General features: G+C 41.0%; 1 protein-coding gene across 8 annotated transcripts in view; it reads left to right on the top strand.

The window, feature by feature from the left end:
• Positions 1-21,752, top strand: part of INPP4B (inositol polyphosphate-4-phosphatase type II B) — a gene marked incomplete at its 5' end in the record, with an annotated part of 266,775 nt that overhangs the window by 93,602 nt on the left and 151,421 nt on the right. The gene's annotated exons all lie outside the window — the stretch shown is intronic.

Here is a 21,752-nt window from a genome sequence, read left to right on the forward strand (position 1 = left end):
GACGTCTCAAAGCAATCAAGACTAAGAAGTACTGAAAGAAGCAATTGACTGCATTGCATATATAGGACTTCTGTAACTGCTGAAAGATCTGATAGAGCAGTGATGTGGTCAATATTCCAGTTGTGTTTATTAAGTATTCTAGGTCAGGGATGATGGGAGTTGTAGTCCAGTTGTAGTCCAGTAATGTATGGAAGGCACACGCCTCCCCACACCTGTTTTACAATTTGGATCTACAAGCCAAACCTGCACAATAAAATATGCTTGTCCTAACCCAAACATTCCTTGTGGGAGTGTGCCCCATTGCCTCACTGCTCAAATATGAACCCACACTGAACCCATGTGAAAACTTCTTTAATAGACCCTTTTCTCTTTCAGTTCACCTCTGATGCTCTCCTGAAGGCTGCTTCCAGGTTAATATACTGAGCTCTTGGATAAGTGTATTCACTGTAAATATGAGCACGTACATGGGGAAATTGTTGAACCTGCTATTTTGGGGGGACCATAGCTCAGTAGTAGAGCTCAGGCAGATGATTCAACACCCAGTATCTCCATATAATGCTGGCAAAGACTCTCGTCTGAACCCCTGAGAGATTCGAGAGGAAGTTTAGATAACACTGAGACTGATGGCCATGAGTCTGACTCTGTATAAGGCAACTTATACAGAGTTTTTGAGTTTTATTTGTATTATTTCTGAATTTTTAAGCTGCTCTACATTTTTTTTTGAAAAAATCTGAGTGGTTTACAAGCTTATTTATAAGCTTAGTGCTTCTATTAAATGATTAGACCCATCAAATAAATAAAGCAAATCTAATCTGAATAGTTTCAGAGCATCAGCACACAACTTTTCAAAGAGCTGTATCTGTGAACAGAATAGGATTCTGTTTGTGTATATTTTAGGAAAATATTGGTGTCTATGCTGCTATCCAATTTTTGTAGATTACTAAAGTTTGGAAGTTGCTTATTTACATCCTCCCTGAGATATACCCACATAGAGTGATCTAAAAATAGATAAGGTCTAAATATTTTTAAAAGTAGTCATATGGAAAGGTAGCTAAGCAAGACGGCTGGAGTAGGGGGTAGAATCACAACCCAAAATATAAGGAAATTGAGTTTTAACTCACTGCTGTGAAGAGGTAAGCTATCAACATTAAATTTATATAGCCACTCATGAATAAAATTAGCTAGGTAGCTTAGACAGGCTAACAAGCATCATACAATATTTTTAAAAATACAGAGCGCAATACTTAAAACAACAAAAATCAATAGATGACATTCAACTAAATCATGTTCAGAGTAGTTTCAATGAAATCAATGGATAGACAGGCTAAAGTCCATTGCCTTCAGTGGGTCTACTCTGAATATGACTTAGGGCTCATCCAAACCTCCATTTGCCCCACTGCTTTCCCCCAGGAGAACCATGTTCTACCCCTGAATTGGACCAAACAGCAAATGGGTTTTGAGCAGTAAAGAGCGTGTTTTCCAGGAGAAAGCTGCAAAGCAAATGCAAATCCGCTCAGACCTGTGCCTAGAAAACAAAGGAGAAGCGGAAAACTGCTCTGACCTTTGTATTCTAGGCATGGGACAAGCGGAAGTGTGGCTGAGAACCTTAGTCGGAGCCTACCTAATAGAAATAACAACATAAAGCATTCCTGTTAAAGGAGGCCCAACAGAACAATTTGCAGCTCAGCATAAAGTTCGTTTAAACCTATATTAAACCAGCAAAGGCCTGTTTTAAATGAGTTAGCTAACAACTGCTGTTTTAAAACAGACTCTCCTTTATGCTATTGAAGAGAAACATGCAGAGAAATGTTCTGAACTACTGGAAATATAATACTATTTTTGCAAGCCTCTGTGTTATTATACTTAAGTAGATGAGATTATGCCTGATGGAGATTTAGCAGAACTGTACCCGTCGTCTTGGAACATAGTCCCTTTCCATTGTTAAATTTAATTACTACTGAATCATCTCTGAAATTAAAATGACACTCTGCACTACATGTCAGACACTTTATCAATAGAAATTAAACAACTGAAAGTGCTCAAGAGAGGTACTTTTTTCTGCCATGACGCCTCTGTGTATAATTTTGCGTTCTGTATCAGAATAGCCTTCAGGTTTTAGTCCTTGGGCTCCCTTTTATCTTCAGCATGCTAAATGGGACCTACTTTTCTTTTTCTGGGGCGGTGTAGGGCACCTCACTGAGTGTATGTGGCTCACAAGTTCAGTGAAAAAAGGATAGGGTTCCAGGATAAATCTTAGAGAGCCATGGCTAGACAATACTGGGTTGTGAACAATATGTCTGACTTGGTATAAGGCAGCTTCTTATATATTAAAGGTAAAGGTACCCCTGCCCGTACGGGCCAGTCATGTCCGACTCTAGCGTTGCGTGCTCATCTCGCTCTAGAGGCCGTGAGCCGGCGGCGTCCGAAGACACTTCCGGGTCACGTAGCCAGCGTGACGAAGCTGCTCTGGCGAGCCAGCACCAGTGCAGCACACGGAAACGCCGTTTACCTTCCTGCTGTAAAGTGGTACCTATTTATCTACTTGCACTTAAGAGTGCTTTCGAACTGCTAGGTGGGCAGGAGCTGGGACCGAACGACGGGAGCTCACCCCGCCGCGGGGATTAGAACCGCCAACCATACGATCGGCAAGTCCTAGGCACTGAGGTTTTACCCACAGCGCCACCCGTGTCCCTTTCTTATATATTACCCCACTCAAAACATATCCATGCTTATTGCTTCCATTCTTTCACTTCCCTTATGAGACTGCACCTTACTACAGTGACTTGAGATTTAATTGATTGTATTTCATGGTTGCTAATCTCAGTTGAAAGAAAACTAACCAAGTACTAGGACGTCCCTCTTTTCATTGGGAAAATGTTGGAGTGTATGCAAAGTCTATGAAGAAGACTACACTGGGTTTACTCACAGTACGCCTCTGTGGAAGAAGCTGGAGTGCCGCAGTGATGCCAGTATAGCTGTTAAGATGTGGATCAGGTTGCTGCTGATTAGATGAGCTCCCCATTTTAAGTTTCATAGCTTATTTGCTTTCTTGAACCCCTCCTCTTTAACGTCTCTAGGCAGTGGGTGGTGGAGTGGGAGGCCAAGGCTGTGCTGAAGAAAAACCAAGCTTGCTTAGGTGAGATAAAAAGATGAGGTATTTAAATGATGGCAAGGGAAGGGAAAATAATTGAGCTGGAAAGGAATTTGGAGAAACTGGGAGAGAACTGAAGGAGGGGCATATGTGAAGGAAATGAATGATTCTTGGAATAATAATTGAAGGAGATTGATGCTTTGAGACAAGAATCGACCTATAGTCTTTTCTAGTCATCTGTGTTTCTTGCTAATTTATAAGTGATAAATGATACGTTGATGTTGTTGTTGTTGTTTAGTCGTTTAGTCATGTCCGACTCTTCGTCATGTCCGACTGAGAGCCAGTGTGGTGTAATGGTTAAGAGTGGTAGTCACTTAATCTGGGGAACCGGGTTCGCGTCTCCGCTCCTCCACATGCAGCTGCTGGGTGACCTTGGGCCAGTCACACTTCTTTGAAGTCTCTCAGCCTCACTCACCTCACAGAGTGTTTGTTGTGGGGGAGGAAGGGAAAGGAGATTGATAGCCGCTTTGAGACTCCTGAAGGGGAGTGAAAGGCGGGATATCAAATCCAAACTCTTCTTCTCTTCTTCTTCTTCTTCGTGACCCCATGGACCAGAGTATGCCAGGCACTCCTGTCTTCCACTGCCTCCTGCAGTTTGGTCAAACTCATGCTGGTAGCTTCGAGAACACTGTCCAACCATCTCGTCCTCTGTCGTCCCCTTCTCCTTGTGCCCTCCATCTTTCCCAGTACAGTGGTGCCCCGCAAGACGAATGCCTCGCAAGACAAAAAACTCGCTAGACGAAAGGTTTTTTCATTCGCGATTTGCCTCGCAAGACGAATTCCCCTATGGGCTTGCTTCGCAAGACGAAAACGTCTTGCGACTTTGTTAAACCGTTTAAACCGTGCTTCGCAAGAAGAAAAATTCGTTAGACGGCAAAAATTGCGGAACGAATTAATTTCGTCTTGCGGGGCACCACTGTATCAGGGTCTTTTCCAGGGAGTCTTCTCTTCCCATGAGGTGGCCAAAGTATTGGAGCCTCAGCTTCACGATCTGTCCTTCCAGTGAGCACTCAGGGCTGATTTCCTTAAGAATGGACAGGTTTGATCTTCTGATACGTTGATAGTTTTAGCATTTCTTAAAATTGCTTAGAAGTTTTACTACAGTCCAATGGTGTATAAATTTTGTTAAACAAATAAAATAGTTTCCTTTTTTGCAAAATGGATGTTACAGCTCCAGCTGCCGGGTCAAAGGAGTAACTTGCTGCTTAGGGCTCGGACCGCATTTCTGTCTTGTAGTTTATTAGAATCTAGCCCAGCATCATCTTCAAGCCAAATGCCTTTGGAAGTTCCTAAGCAGGGCAGAAAGATGAAGCCCTTGCTCCTGTCTGCATTAAGCAGCTGGTGTTAGGGAGAAATGCTGCCTCACATTTATTTCTTTATTTATTTGAAAAAAAATTATAAATAACATTTGAAAAAACCTGTCAGCAATCAACAACATATAAACAGTAGAAGATCATTAAAATAAAAATATAACTTAAAACCATTAATGTAAAAGCAGGTAAAACATAGGAAAAGCAGGAATTAATACAGATAAAACCAGGGCCTTATTTTATTTATTCATTATATTTATATACTACCTTTCCCCCCAAGGAGCTCAAGGTTGTGTACATGGTTCTGCTCCTCCCCATTTCATCCTCGCAATAATCCTGTGAGAAAGGTTAGGCTAAGAGATGATGATTGGCCCAAGGTCACGCAGTGAGTTTCATGGCTGAGTGGGGATTTGTTTTGTTTTTTTATAAGATATTTATTAAGATTTTCAAAATATTACAAAAGAAACATAGAAAAAAGAAAAATACAGAATAAAAATAATTAAAAACAACTCAATCTTTCCATTACTTATTTTTCATTAGCTTGTTTCCCGGACCTCCTCACGCCTCCCTTTTTTGTATTCCAATTCAATTTGTTGGTTCAGCAAATCCTTCCCCTCTTTGTTTATCCTAATCTTTAATCTTAAAATATTGTAACATTAAATCTTTACCTATTAGTAATCCATTTTTCATATTCCCTTATAGTATTGCAGCTAAAAACCACTTCGTTTCTATCCAACATCGTTCTAACATTAATTTTACAATATTTCTGTAAATAGTCTTTAAATTTCTTCCAATCTTCTTCCACCGACTCTTCTCCCTGGTCTCGGATTCTGGCTGGATAATAATAATAATAATAATAATAATAATAATAATAATAATAATAATAATATAGTAATGCCTTTACAAGGCAGATGAAGCAACTGGTGGTTGCTACTTCATATATGGCAGAGGGAAGGGCATTCCATACTTAAGGGGCAGTAGTAGGAAAAGTGTTATGTACTGAGTTGAATAGGATACAAACTGAAGCAGTCTGATTGGTCCTAGAACAATAGGATTCAGAATGCAGCAGTCTGATTGGTCCTAGAACAATGCAGCAGTATGATTGGTTGGCAGGAACCACCCAATCATGCTCCAGATATAAGTGAATCCACAACCTGATTGGCTTACAGTAGAATTCCAGAATTAGCCAATCATGTGCAGCCCATTGTGTAAATAATGTATATAAAGCAGATACTTTGAGGGGACTTTCATTCATTCCTCCTCACCACTATGAGCTGAATAAAGAGCATGAAATCACTTTGCCACTCTGAGTATATATCAAAAAGCCTGTTTGGGACTTCTGGCCTATGACATTCTGTAGAGTGCAGTGCCATGAGTAAATTTTCCTCATATGATCTAAGTGATCTTGCAGGTCTATACTGGGATAGAAGGGCTTTCATGTAACCTGGTCCCAAGTTGTCCAGGGCTTTGTATGTTACAAGAACATGAATGTGGCTCAGTAGCTGATCAACAGTCAGTGCAGTTCCCTCAGCACAATTTTAATTTGAACCTGGCTATAGCATTCTGCAACAGCTCCCACTTCCAGACCAATCTCAAGGGAAGCCTCACCTGGAGCTCATTACAGTAGTCCAATTGTGAGGTTGCAAATGCATGAATCACAGTGTCCAAGCTACGTTGTCCAGGAAACGACAGATTTAGTTTAAGCTGATAATAGGCCATCCTTGCCATGGATGTTCCCTGAGCCTCTAGTGACAAAGAGGGATGTAGGAGCACTCCCAAGGGAGTACAGCCCTGTCCAGAACTGGTGAACGCCCCAACTCCCCCACCTGGCAACTGCCCATCCACAAAGTCTCCATATTAGCAGGGTTCAGTCTTGGTTTGCAGCCCACCACTGCATCTAGGCACCAGTTCAAAATAGTCCAAGCTTCTTCTGATCCATACATAAAAGCTGGGCCCCAAATCTCCAAGTTACCATGCCCAGTGACTTCATCTGTACTAAACAGCATTGGGGATTAGTAGAATAGGCTTTTGAATGGAACTGGGCTGCAGCAGTTGAGAGGAGTTGATTAAAGGCATAGCGGAATGTCTTGACAGTATCAATGTAATATGTAGCACCCAACCAGAGCTGGAGGAGGTTGGGAAATAGCAAATGCAGATATGAGCTGGGCTTGAATAGGCAAGGTATGAACAAGTGGAGAAGGAAGGTTTGAAAGCCCAAGGGCACCTGTTGTGCATCTTTAGGTAAAACAGGGATCCCAACTGGTAACCCAACATTTTATAAAAACAATACCAGCCAAGCATAAATAACAAGAATGAAAACAAACAAACAGCCACAGAGAATGAATAAAGCAGCAAAGGTTCCTCTGCTGGTATATCCAGGGAGACAAATTTGCTTTCTTAATGTAGTATGGGCATCTGTATGGAGAAGAGCACAGTCTCTGGTTCAAGACAGGCTGGTTCTTCCAAGTTTATGTGGCAACAAAACAAGAATGATACAAGGGTGTATTGAATTCTTTTACTACAAGAGTCTCATGCATAAAGAATGCAAATATGTGTTGTAGGTTAAGGTTTTTTTAGCCACTTCACAGATGGGGTAGTAATAGCCAATGACTACAGTCCCTGGCAAGACTGACCTCACAATGGGCTAAGAATAGAATGGCTAAGCCCTCTAGATAGTGTTGGACTACAACCCCCATCATAATTGACCATTAGCCATGCTGGTTTCTAGCTGGAGAGAGCTAGAATCCAACAACCTCTAGAGACACTGAGCTGCCTACCTCTGGGTTAAGCCTTGGATTGTAAACTAGAAGTTTTAACACTCAAGTGTTATATGAAAACCACCTTATTTCGTAGTTTGCTTTGAAAGTTTCAGGTTTTCATGATCAGAATGTGGATACTGTCATGAATCAGTCATGAGCTGCTGTGAATCTGCTAATTTACTATCTCCTCTATGAAAGTCAGGTTTTCCTTCTGTAGGAATAGCTATAATCATGGAAGACCACTGTATTTACAAAAACTGTGATCTGTATGAGAATGACAGTACTTAGACTTCATGCCCTATGGCATGGTTTTCTAATGCTTACACAGATGAAAAAGGTTATGCAAGAAAATCATAAATAAGGATATGTCCTTAACAATGCAATTACCTAGTAGCATCATGGCGAACTTGTTTGGCTTTTGTGCTACCATTTCTTTTACAGCAATTTCATCTGATAAGAGATTTTTTTAAAAAAATCTGTTCTTCATTCTTTTTAAACCAAAAAACTCATCCTGAACAAAGTGTTCAGTAGAATATGAATCTTAACGCTCACTTCTGCATAAGATCAATGTGAAGCAAGGTAGAAATATGCATAGTAAAACTGTTCCTAAAGAATGATTATTGGTTGATAATTAAAATGGAATCACTTTAAAAGTTTTATACTTACATTAAATTAATAGTCTAATTCATTAATAATCCATATATAGTTCCTGTTTCCACTTAAAATGTGTGTCAAAAGCATTGTTGATATCCACATTACTGACTTACTTGGTTTATCTTGCCTCTTAAGTGTTGTATGGAGAATTCCACCCATACACAAAGTCTCTGGAAAAGTAGTAAAAATGGGTTGACCCCATAGGACAAAACTTGGTTATAACTCATGGTTTTTCCAAGAAAGCTAAACCAGGAGTCTCGATTTGGATAATACACTGAGTCAGTGTTTCAGTGTTGGCACTCCCATGTAATGCCTTTTGCAGATTCCTGGACAATAACCTGTACATGCTCAGAAGGCAGCAGAGACTAAGCTTTAAAGGAGAGATCTTCAAGTGGCTGAAAGCAGTACCCCTCCCCACAGCACTTGCATAACCATTCTGTGCTACTGTCCCTCTTGCTTGAATGAGTTTTAGGAGGGAGGATGAACAGGGACTGCTGGGGTGTCATCTCCTGGTCTTGGTCTTCCTGAGCTTTCTCAAGCAAAAATAAGCAAAATCCTGAGTTTTTATGGCACACAAAGTGAAGAATTCTGATAAGCTGAACCAATTTTGAACCATGCTGGGGAGCTTGCTATTCAGTACTCAAATGCAAAAGCAGCAAAATCAGTCCTGTAATGTGAAACTTCTTGTTGCTTTTTATGTTAAACTTGAGTAGGCCTACCTTCCATCTAAAGTTTGATGCGTCTTCTGGGATGCACTTCCAGGTGAATCACATGACCCATGCCTTGCTCTTGCCCTGAAAAATGCAAGAGCACAGCACGAAACTGTAGCACCCCAAATAGCCACCACAATCGCACACGAAAAAACAGGGTGTCCCATTTTTTTAAGGAGCAGTTGGCAGGTATGGTATAATCATTATTTGTCTTCTGTGTTCTTTCCTTAAATCTTCAAGACTCTGAATAATGAACTGTTTCAAGTGTGTGTGTGTGTGTGTGTGTGTGTGTGCGCACACACACACACTTTTAGCAGAGATTTAGGAATTGCCACAAAAAGTGACCTTCATGCACACTTATACAGAACACAGTCTTTAGAAAAATATTCTTTAAAGAATGATGGCACATTTTTACCCACGTTCAGAATAAAAAGGCTCTAAATCATACTGTAATAATGTTCAAAGCAAAACGGTCAACTTAGCAGTTATAGAAAAGATATTGCCCAGCATAAGTTTCATAAATGTGCACAAGCAGCAACATGGTGACATTTTTAAAACAATATATATGTAATCTTTTGGGAAACATGCCCAATACCTTTTGAAATTTTTACTTCAGAACATCAGCCTACAAATAAGATTAATTGTTCTCCTGGCTATAGACCAAGGACATCTACAAGTAGCAGAACTGGTGGCTGTGATGAATTTCCCAGTAGATCCATCCCTTTGAGTCCTTTTTTTCTTGTGAAGAGGCACTAAAATCTATGGTTCTCATTTAATGAGAGTCCTAGTTTATGTTCTCATTAACGTTATCTAAGACTTGCAAATTGGATGATAATTTATATTAGGCCACCAAAAACCCATAGTAGTTCATATTTACAAGCTACTATTGAATTCCGTGGAACATCTCAGTAAGAGATCATTCCTTCTGTTGACCTAAACCTGTGAGACCAACATTAGGTAAAGCCAGTGCCAAGGACCAGGCAGTGCCAGCCCCTGACTGGTTGTAAGAGGCCAGGCTCACGTTGCTCTATTTGCTCTAATAAACCAGTTTCCAATGATTCTGTGTCTCTTGACACAGCAGGGGACTTGGACAGTGCAATACACATTGAGGAAGGTGTTGATGCTCAATTCTGTGCCATATTGTGCTTTCTACTCCCATAAACTGCTTTCCAGCTTGTTTCTACAGTTATACTCTGTTCCTCCATATCAGGCATGTCCAACAGGTAGATCGTGATCTACCAGTAGATCACTGGACATCTGTGGTAGATCACTGGTAGATCATTGGCTCCCCCCAAAGAAGCTGAACAACTGTGACTCCCCTCAGCATTTTACCTCCTCCCTAAAAAAACTCAACAACTTTGACCCGAATGCCAAAAAGGGGGGTAGATCACTGCCAGTTGTTAACTCTGTGAGTAGATCACAGTCTCTTGGGAGTTGGCCACCCCTGCTCTATATAATATATGTTCAGCGCCTACTTTGCCCCTCTGTTTTCACTCCAAAGAAAACCAGCGCGTAACCTGGTGATAACAGAGTAAACAATGAAAGGAGGGAGCTGTAACCCAAGATAGGAAAAGAAGTGGTGAGGGAACACCTAGCTACCTAGCAAAGCCTCTGTCTATACTAGTCTTTGAGAATTCTTGGAGAGCAGGTGAGATCCCTGAGGACTGGAGGCATGGAAATGTTCTTCCTAACTTCAAAAAGAAAAGAGTAGACCAGGTAACTTACAACTGGTGAGATTGACATCCATACCAGGAAAGGTTCTAGAACAGATAATTAAGCAGTCAGTCTGTGAGCACTTAGAAAATGATACTGTGATTACCAAGACCCAGTACGGATTTCTCAAAAACAAGTCATGCCAGACGAATCTCATTTCTTTCTTTGATAGAGTTACATGCTTGACAGATCAGGGAAATGTTGTGAATGTAGTGTATGAATTTCAATAGGGATAAATGTAAGTTTCTACACTTAGACAGGAAGAACCAGTGGCACAAATATAATATGAGGGACACCTGGCTTGCCAGTAGCACATGTGAAAAGGATCTTGGGGTCTTAGTAGACCACAAGCTTAACACTAGTCAACAGTGTGATGCAGCAGCAGCAGCAAAAAAAAAGGGGGGGGAGGGAAAAAAGCTAAATTTTTTAAAAAGCTAATGCATCAACAGAGGTCTAGTGTCCAGATCAATGGGAGTCATAGTACTGCTCTATTCTGCCTTGGTCAGACTACATCTGGAGTACTGTGTCCAGTTCTGGGCACTACCATTTAAAAAGGATATTGACAGGCTGGAACGTGTGCAGAAGAGGGCGACCAAGATTGTCAAGGGTTTGGAAACCAAGCCTTATGAGGAAAAGTTGAGGGAGTTGGGTATGTTTAGCTTGGAAAAGTGGAGACTGAGATGAAATATAGCGATCTTCAAATATCTAAAGGGCTGTTACATGGGAAATGGATCAAGTTTTATTCTCTCTTGCTCTGGAGGAGAAGTAGAAAAGCAAAACTTTTGTGTATTATTTAAGTGGCTGTTTCAATATTTAACAGAACTACAAGATTTTTCTATATTGAGTATCATGAAATGATTAGCTCAGCAAAATAAATACGGTCTTAAAGCAAATAAATTAGGCCATAAATTAGGTCCTCTTTCTGTAACTCTTCGTTCTTTCTGATAGCACCAAATGCAGTCTTGCTTGAAAACCGAATGGAACAATGACATTTATGGTTGAAGCAAGAAACCATCAATGATTAAAATTAATTAATTAATTAAATGTGAACACAGATCTTTCTGTTTGGTTGTTTCAAGTCTCTTGAATAGAAGTCCCATATAGTTGCAGAATTGCTGATCATTTGTTGTATTAAAATGTTTTGGGACTAAGTCTGTGACTGCATTTTGAATAGCAGCTAAAATAAAGGAGGGAAAAACTAGTTAAAGCTGGACAATCTTGCTTATAAACATCTTTTGCAAAAATATGTGGGACACAAAAGAGAAGTAAACTAATAGGTAGTTCTAAATTTAATACTTCCAAAGGGGTGCTAGTGTATTGTATCAAAAGCAGAAGACCTTAGATCCTAACAAATTTATTATGGCATAAGCATTTGTAGAAGTAAGTTCTAGTCTTATGGCAATTAGCAGTAAATTTATTAACGGTGACAAGGATATGCACTGCATTTCACTGGAAGCCCAAATGAGCTCCAAAAAAACATAGACTGGGAATGAAAAAACTTGGGGCATTCTCTCTCCATTAAATTAGCATATTTTACTAGATGTTCCTCTAATCTTTAAGCCAGGAAATTTATGGAAAAATGAACTATCAATCTGTATTTGGAATACCAATTACCAATATAAGATTCAACCATATATTTATTTCTCATTGTTATAAAATAACTACTTAATTAATAATACAATGCCCTCTTTTGTTGAAAGATACTTAGTTTATGTATTGTCCTTTCTGTTTTTTAATATTGAATATTAAAAAGAAGTTGGCATTGTGGTATATATAAAAACATTTTGTACTAAAATGTAGCAAAGATGCTGGATGCATGCAGAACAGCTGTTGGCTCACGAGTCTTTTACAATATTTTCAGTTGGTGACTGTATGAGATCATAATACTCTTATGGGGCTATAAAGTTATCCAAACCATGATATTATATTACAAGTGTTTAGAATCATGGAGCCAGTTGTAATGTTTATGCCTACATCTTATCTGTGGTCAGTTTGATAATTTATGCTTCTGTTTGGGTCTGTTAAATAGTTGAAACAATAAAGTCAACAATGGTAATTTAAAACACATCTGTCAAGTGAGTTGTGTTACCTTTTTATGCCTGCTAATGAAAGTAAATCAGGGTTGGCACCAAGTGATTCATTTGTAAGAGGGATGCTTGTTTATCTTTGTGTGCTTGTGACCCATTATAGGAAAGAACTAAACCATTCATCTGAACAAGCACTGACAGCTGGAGCCACTTCTAATGCTATGTACTCATAAAAGTTCTAACTAGTTTATTTTTGTCTGAGGTATTAGGATGATGTCTGTGGCAAGTGACTGACTGGGGGAGGAGAACTCTTGGGGAACTTCCATTCTTAGTCTCAAACTCTCCCTCTTGATATGAGCAGTGCAGAGAAATGAAAACAAGCATTTACTGTGCGGGTTTTTGGTGCCATCACCACCCAAAATGTAAAACCCATAATGAAATCAAAGGAAGCAAATTTTGGCTGGATTGTAGAAAATGGAGGTAAGGGCAAAAAAGCTAGTTTCATTAGTGGAATTTAGAAGACTTGACAAATCCAAAATTGGCACCAGCAAAACTATAGTATCCTTCTCTTACTAAGTTTGAATAAGAAATTCATTGTTTGTAGCTGGTTGGCAGACCTCTAGAAATAACTGCAATTATCACTGCCCCGACTGGGGAACTTTACCCATGGAAAGTAAGTATCTCCAGATTTGAAAGAGAGCTAATTGAAATCAGCAGGGTGGAATTCCCTACTGGGTGTTACTAAAATACTGTTCTTCTGTGTACCAATATTTAGGACAGCTGTTCCTGAACATTAAATCTGCAGGCAACCCACATCCGTTCTGAATAATGTGAAGCAGCCTGATCACACATCTCCCCTGGACCTGCTGTAACCACAGACTGTCCTTCTTACTACAGTTTGTTTCCTCTCTTCCACATCATTTTCCAAACTGATGAGTTGCATAAGTCAAATACAGCAGCCATTCATAATTAAATGGAAAAGCTGCTAAGTTGAACAGTACAAACTGTAAAGAAAACAGCATTTTAAGGGGAATTCTTAATTAAACTATTAAGTGTGTGTGTGTGTGTGTGAGAGAGAGAGAGAGAGAGAGAGAGAGAGAGAGAGAGAGAGAGAAAGGCACTAACACATTACACAAACTTCAGGATAACGTCAATTTGCATTTGAGATGCAAGTAATTGTCTTCAGATAAGCCACTGAATTTGAGTGACAGCTTTGCGTTCTGTACAATCTGTGTATCTTGTTTTCTGGCACAGTTGAATTAACTATGCACTTTCCTCGTAAGTGCAGCACAGCTCCCCCCCCCCCCCCCGCTTTCATATTTATTCTCTTAGACTAGTCTTCCCCAGACTACAAACCTCAGCATTCCTAAACATTGATATACTGGCTGATGATTATAGGAGTTGTGGTCTGAAACATACAGAAGGCATCAGATTGGATAAAGTTGCCTTAGACAAAGAAGAGAACCCTGTGCAGGCCTTTGTTAGGAGCTCTATCAGGAAAATGTATATAACCTTGTATATAAATCTATTGATTTACAAGCCCCAGATTGTTTAGTTTAATTTCCCCTTTTTAGCTATGCATATGCATGATGCATTAAGATGATATAGTCCATGAATAACCGTATTTTTCGCCCCATAGGACGCACCGGCCCATAGGACGCACCAAGTTTTTTGGGGGGGAAATAAAGGGAAAAAAATTTATTCCCCCCCCAGGCGCTTGTGGGGCCGGCAGCGGGGAGAAGCGCTCTTCTCCCTGCCGCTCGCCTGCAAACCAGGTCTGGGGACAGTGGGAAGGTGCCCTGCGCCTCCCAGCTGTCCCCGGAGCTTGCGGGGCAGACGGCGGGGAGAAGCGCTCTTCTCCCCGCTGCCCGCCTGCAGACCAGGTCCGGGGACAGCGGGAAGACGCGCTGCGCTTCCCAGCTGTCCCCGGAGCTTGCGGGGCAGGCAGCGGGGAGAAGCGCTCTTCTCCCCACCGCCCACCTGCATACCAGGTCCGGCGACAGTGGGAAGACGCGCTGCGCCTCCCAGCTGTCCCCGGAGCTTGTGGGGCTGGCGGCGGGGAGAAGCACGTGTCTCCCCGCCGTCAGCCTTCAAACCACATCGGGAGACAGTGGGATGGTGGCGTTCCGCCTCCCCGCTGCCCCCCGACCTTGTGGGGCTGGCGCTGCGGCTCTCCTGAAGCCTGGAGAGCGAGAGGGGTCGGTGCGCACCGACCCCTATCGCTTTCCAGGCTTCAGCGAAAGCCTGCATTCGCCCCATAGGGCGCACACACATTTCCCCTTCATTTTTGGAGGGGGAAAAGTGTGTCCTATAGGGCGAAAAATACGGTAATATAATGTTTGCACATTGACATGATTGATCTCTACTGACAATGGTCTATATAAGTAAGTGCAAGTACATTAAACCAGCTTTCTTAAGTTGTATTGCATGCTATACTGTAGTTTACAGAGTAAATGCAAGCTACTAGCATAATGTTGTCAGTGTACTAGTGGAATAGTGTATTAATTACAACAGGCTCTTATCTGTGAAACAATATATCGTTCAGAGTGTTTGTTCTTGAGATAATGGTATTGCTGTGGTTTGTTGTGTCTCTGAATTAATTAAATTATTTTATCTGATCTGAAATTAGAATAGTGCTTGCTGTCAGCTTGCATTTGGGAAATTCAGGAAGCTGAGGGATGAGTTTACTAATGGGGAACTGCCCTGAAAGTGGACATAGGAATTGCTGGATGTTTTCTAGGATGCATTTACAGTACTTGTGGGGTGAAGGTTTCCTGTGCCCACATGATTTCATCAGAATCCTTCAGATACATAGAGGCATTTTTGCTAAATTTTCTTGGCTTACATGTATTCTCAAAATACTGTTTAATATCATTTAAAAACTTTTGCACTGAGGTGACCAAAGGCAAATGAGCTTAAGTCATCATACATGCATCTCTGTAAAGTAATAGAGAACCTTTTCATATCTTTTGACTTCTGCAAAGTTGTAAAAACTTTTATCTGTTTGGTTGGCCAAGATGTGGAAACTGCATTCCACTTTAGCCAAATAGAACTTCCTGCCCTACCGTGGAACCCAGAGTGGGGTACATGCCATTCGCATGTGGTCAGTTATCTAGGCATTGAACACATCTAGACCAGTGTTGCCTCAAATACCTTCAGTCAATAATCTGGGACATATTTTTTCATATTCTGTCTAACACATATTCTATCACTTTTACCTTTCCCCTTCGCTCTTCCCATATTCCTCACTGAACTGTTCAGCTCTTCCTCAGCTGGAAATTTGCCACAGGCTTCCTTCTCCACTTCCCAGACTATTAAATGATGATGGTCATCCATGGCATCTACCGTATTTCCTCTTTAGGGATTGTGTAATCAGAGCTACATCAAACTCCTGTGTCATCAATGTTATAATTTAAATCCCCCAAAATATTTTAGTGGTAGCTGCATGCGGAATATCCCTAATCTCAGGAATAGTTGATGCAGTTGTATTTTGGGAGAGAAAGATGTGGGAATTGCAATCTAGAAAGATAAAAGGGAAATAAAGAAAAACCAGGGAAGGGACTTCAGAGGAATCAGCAGGATGGACTGTGAAAAGCAGTACACCAGGTAACAAGTGGTATGACCTGGTGGGTGGTGTCCCATACCACAGGGATAAGGCATTAAACTGAGTGTATGGAAAATTAGGTTTGGCTCACATGACCACACTGCTAGTAGTGGCAATGAGCGCTGTACTCATGCCATCTGCTTTTTTCTTGCTTGCGGCACAGTGAGCACTCATGACAACTCAACCCACATCAGCTGTGTAGCTGCGTAGCTGTTTTGCAGAGGCCTAGAGATGTAGTTTCAAGTTGTGGTCATAGTGAAGCAAGCACATGAGAACTTATGCTACGTCTGCTGAAATCCATATTTTCCACCATCAGTCTGCAGCCCAGTGGGGGAAAACCATAGAAACTGAGAGAACTCAGGTAAAAGAGCTTATGGGGCTTGGCACTATCAATGAAAAACAAGGAGGTGCATTTTTAACTACTGGGAGTGATAGCCTTTGAAACTTTACCAGCCTTTCCCTATCAAGAAATTCCCATGTAGAAGCTGTCCAAGGCCTCGACTTGAACAAAGTTCTTCCTATGTCTTGCAACTACAAGTGCATTGTTGGATCTTATTTAATTTTTGACTTTCCACACTGAGATTGCCAATAAGGTGTCAGTTATCTGCTGTCTGTTGCGAAATGTGGACATTTGTCCAGGCTCCTGGAGGGAGAAGATTATCTCATTTCAGCAAGGTAATTGAAAAGTGATCAGATAGTAGAGAATCTTCAGATTGTCACAACTAATGTAAAAATTGATTTCAACAGAGCACTGGGAGCTGAAAACTCACTGTATTTTCAGTCTACTACTCCATTCCCACAAAACAAAACCCAGCATCTTCTTCTTGAAATAGGTTGTTATTAAAACCTATTTGCTGATATACCCTGTGATATATTCATGTGAGTATTTGTCTTTCCTATTACACCAGTTGGTATTTGAGTTAACCCCTCTAGCTATTGTTGAACCACAACTCCCATAATCTCTGATTATTGGCTATGCTAGTTGGGGCTGATGGAAACAACACCACTTGTTTGTTCAGCATGGAAGTTAGAGTGATATCTGATTAAGTTGTAACTTGACTTAAACATAACATAAGAACGTAAAAGTGTGCTGGATCAGGGCAGTGGCAAATCTAGTCCAGCATCCTGTTCTCTGTGCTCAACCAGATGCCCGTGGGAAGTCCTGCAAGCACGACCTGGGCATAACAGCATCCTCCCCTCCTGTGGTTTCTAGCAACTGGCATTCAGTAGCATTGCTGCCTCTGACAAATGGGGGTTGAACATTACCATTAGGAATAGTAGCCATTGAAAGCTTTATCCTCCAAGAATTTGACTAATCCTCTTTTAAAACTGTTAAGTTGTGGGTGAACATATCAGACGACACAGCAATTATTCAAACAGCTCTTGTTTATTCACAGGCCAGAACTGAACTGAACTGAAGGGTTCAGCCAGCCTGCTTATATAGAGCTCCACCACAACGCAACAGTAGCAACTTTCTGTAACTAGCCAATCACTGAACGTCACTTTAAATCCCTTATTTGCATATGTGGACCTGTAGAAAACGATCTACAGTATCCCCCTGCTGGCCCAACGGTGAGAACTTCAGTACATAACAAAAACCATACAAGTTTGTGGTCATCACTGCTGCTTTGGGGAGCAAATTATATAGTTTATGCACTGTATGAAGAAGTATTTGCTTTTGTCCTGTATCTTCCAGCATTCAGCTTCACTTGTTGAATACAGTAGGAGTAACTTCGAAATAGGCCTGTGTAGGATTGTGCTGTAAGTCATACTCAGGCATAATGGACCTGCTCTGATACCAACCGTAATAACACTGTTCTTGCAAGATCACTCATGGATTCATTGAACATGTGACTGTGATAGGGATGTGCTAGTTAGCCATTCCCCTGACATTTGTGGAACCTTTTAAGTGGCTTAGTCATGCTGGCCACATGACCCGGAAGCTGTACGTCGGCTCCCTTGGCCAATAAAGCGAGATGAGCACCGCAACCCCAGAGTCGGTCACGACTGGACCTAATGGTCAGGGGTCCCTTTACCTTTAATGCAGGGAACCTGATCACATGTGAGTGTTCTTCCCAGGAGTTCAGTTGAACAAGCAGATGTCGGGTCCGTGGCCAAAAAGGTGCACAAGTTTCAGGGCTGTATCTGTGGCTAGTGCATTTCCTTCTTCTTGCTCTGGTGTTCAGTGAAGCTATGAGTGGCGCTGTCTGAAGAGGGATCTAGACAAAAGCACATCTGCATTTCCCCCTGCTGCAGCCACATGTATGCGATCAGATTTAGATTTAGCATTCAGCACACCTTGTGGAATAAAGGAGTTGCTTGCATGTTTAAAAATTCACAAACTGAAGAATTGGCTCTTATTTCCTTCAGTAAGGTGCCCTGCATATTTCTAATACTGTTCTAAATGGGATAACATTTTAAGATGCCCATGTGAACGGGAAAGAGATGTGCTTATGCTTCTGGTGTGATTAATTTAACTAATGTTCTTCGGCTCTGCCTGCTGTGTAAGTTTGTTTCCCTGGTGTATCAATTAGTGCCATTTCTCCGCAGATCTCGTTCAGATGTGTACAGCTCTTCCTGAAAATTGTTATTTGTAAAATATGTAGAAATGTGGATGTACATTTAGGTTGTTTTTCTTCAAAAAAACACATTCTGTACTGTATAGAAGGAGCTGTTCATCTATTATGAGAAAAAATATTAAAGAATCTCACTTTGGATGTAAGCTGTATAGGCATCTGAAGCAGCTCTGGGTAGAGTTTTCCCATAATGACATCAAAACCATCTATCAAAGCCTCTGGAGACAATGCTACCTTTTCACTTCAGAACATTTTTTTTTCCTGTGGCACATCAAGGCAGATGAACAGGAATAAGGAAAGAATTCTGACATTTCAGTTCTCTTTGGCCATATTTAATGCCCTTGCTAGCTTCCCCTTATTTCTGTTGGAGAGAGGATATTTGTATTGCAAGAAGAGAACCTGAGGTTGCCCAAAAGCTAAGGTGATATTAATCATAAACTAACTGGCCAGCGCAAAATGTCTTGGGAAGAGTTTTAGGATTGCTTGGTGGAAAGATGTGCTTTCTGAATCAATATGTCTTTTTTATACTTTTGGATTTGTGGTTTGCTCCTTCCAGAAGCCTGGGGTGGGAAACAAGTATAAACACATATTTTTTAAGAACCGAGCAAATAAACTGAAACCTAAGCATTTTCCCAGTAGAAGCTTAAATCTGACTTCCAAATGCCGGTGCAGATAAGGTCATATAATAGAGGTGTGCAAAAGCTTTGTATGAATCCCAAATAATGAGCTGAAGTGGAGGGAGGCTGCCCCAGAGGGATTTTGGTCTTCTACACAGCAGGGCAAGATCTTACCAAGGCAGGCATGAATGGAAGCAGAGATCCATGAAGTTCTTTGTGTGCCTCAGCAATGCAGAGGGGTTTTTGTTTTGTTTTTAAGCTGCAGATGAGTATCTTTGAAAAGTAAAATTGTGTCTATAAGCTTAACCATTAATGCCAGGATGTGAAAGGAGGAGGAAGAGGAAGCAGCTATGTAAACTGAAAACTAGAGCTCTAGCTTAAGGAAAATGGCAGGACTGGGAAGTGGGGTCCTTTGTGGCAGTCAGCAGGACTGGCCTACCCATGAGGCAAGGTGAAGTGAACGGCAGCAGGGTTCACAGGGACAATGGATTCTGATGTAGAACTTTATTCCCTCTACTTGTTCCGGATGTAGATCTTCTTCCTTGCCCTGGGGCGGGGTGCATTTTGTGGTTCGCCTCAGGGGCCAAAATATCTCAGCAGGAGGTGTTCAGTTGCAGTACACTTATTGATTAGTAATATATTTTTCAGTTCCAAGATATATAGGGCATCTGTAACAATTAATATCCTCACGTTGCACAGAATAAAAAGAGAGAGAGAAATTAAGTCATTCTTTTGAGGTGTTGCTGTGTGTTTTGTTTCACCATTTCATGTGCTGATATGATAAACCCTTCTGTGGAATATAGATTGCAATAAATTATAATTGTAGGGGTTTTTTTAGTTTCTAAATTTCCAAGGCACATTGATTTCTCGTTGCTTGAGAATGTTTTATTTTTCTGTACTAATATTCACTTTAATGTTGAGGTTCTAAGAAATATGATAAAAGGATAAAAGCTAGTCAAGTTGTACTAATAACAATGTATTAATAGTTGAGCTTTTACTAGTTAGTTAGTTAGTTAGTTAGTTAGTTAGTTAGTTAGTTAATTGATTGCTCTGGCCTGAATAATCTTATGGCTTAGCCCAGCCTTTGCCAACATGGCACCCTCCAGATGTTTTGGACTACAATTCCCATCAGCCACAGCCAGCATGCAGTCTGGGAGCCCAGGCTGAGACAGACTGACTTAGCCACTTCAGCTATGTTTTGAAACTTATTTGTGAAGCTAAACATGCATCTTAGAACTCTAAATAGTTATAAATTCATTTTGAAGATGCTCCTTGACATGTCAGCCAAGATTCTTCTGCTAAGAAAGGGCAATTTTTATGTCTCTTTTGGAAGTTGTCTCCATTCTGCTCAAGCTGCAGTCCATGAGCAATGAAAGGTCACCTCTGCTTTTCTGTTCAAAACTTCTTTCAAGCTATTTTTCCACTGTATTTTTTCCACTGCATTGTACAAAGTCTCATGATTTTCAATACATCATTTTAACTCTCTCAAGTTATCCAACAGAGCCTAATTGAGACAGAAAGTTAATGATACAGAAGTACAAAACAGCCTGGTGCCTGTGAATTCTCTCATTGGTACAGATTGCATGTATGAAATCATGATTATGAAGGGTATTTTTTGTCTTACATAACACACTAAAACAAAAAAGACTTTCACAGTCTTACCATTGCATCCACAAAGGTAAAACACTACAATAGTCCTACCAGAAAAAAGATCCTGGGTTGTATCCAGGCATTACAGTAAAATTAGTTATCCTAATTGAATGGTGGGTCCTTACAAACCCATTGGGGCATTCTTCTAATAAACATGCATAGGATTGTACTGTAAGACAGTTGCACTTAGCTCCCTTCAATTTTAATGGCACTTAAGCCAAGTCTAACTTTTCACATGGATTTGAGCTGATTTAGTTTGGATCCAGCCATAGGGGATGATAACAACTGAGGCTTTTCAAGCTTTTTTACATGCATAGTACAGGTATGTCTAGGAGTGAGTTGTTTGAAGCAATACAAAGGAATGTACAACACTGGCTACCAAAAATTAAGGTAAGGGGTAAGGGGACCCCTGACCATTAGGTCCAGTCATGACCGACTCTGGGGTTGCGGCACTCATCTCACTTTATTGGTCGAGGGAGCTGGCATACAGCTTCCGGGTCATGTGGCCAGCATGACTAAGCCGCTTCTGGCGAACCAGAGCAGCACACGGAAATGCTGTTTACCTTCCCACCAGAGCGGTACCTATTTATCTACTTGCACTTTGACGTGCTTTCGAACTGCTAGGTTGGCAGGAGCAGGGACCGAGCAATGGGAGCTCACCCCGTCACAGGGATTCGAACCACCGACCTTCAGATCGGCAAGCCCTAGGCTCTGTGATTTCACCCACAGCACCACCCGTGTCCCTTATCAAAAATTAAAAGCTGCTTATTATTAGAAAGCAAACTCTATTATGAGTGAGTAAATGTTTAAAGAATTTTTACTCAGCTCTTCAGCCAAGAAAGGCCCCAGGAGTCCTTTGCAGATCAATAAGAACAGGACAGTGTTTCCCCTCAAGCTTACAATTTAAAAAAGATAACGCCAAAAAGGAAAGGGGGTTGGGAGGGAGAAGGAAATAAGCAAACTCGGGTTGCGGTTCTTTGT

Source organism: Podarcis bocagei (genome assembly GCF_964188305.1).
Source record: "Podarcis bocagei genome assembly, chromosome: 9".
NCBI lineage: Eukaryota > Metazoa > Chordata > Lepidosauria > Squamata > Lacertidae > Podarcis > Podarcis bocagei.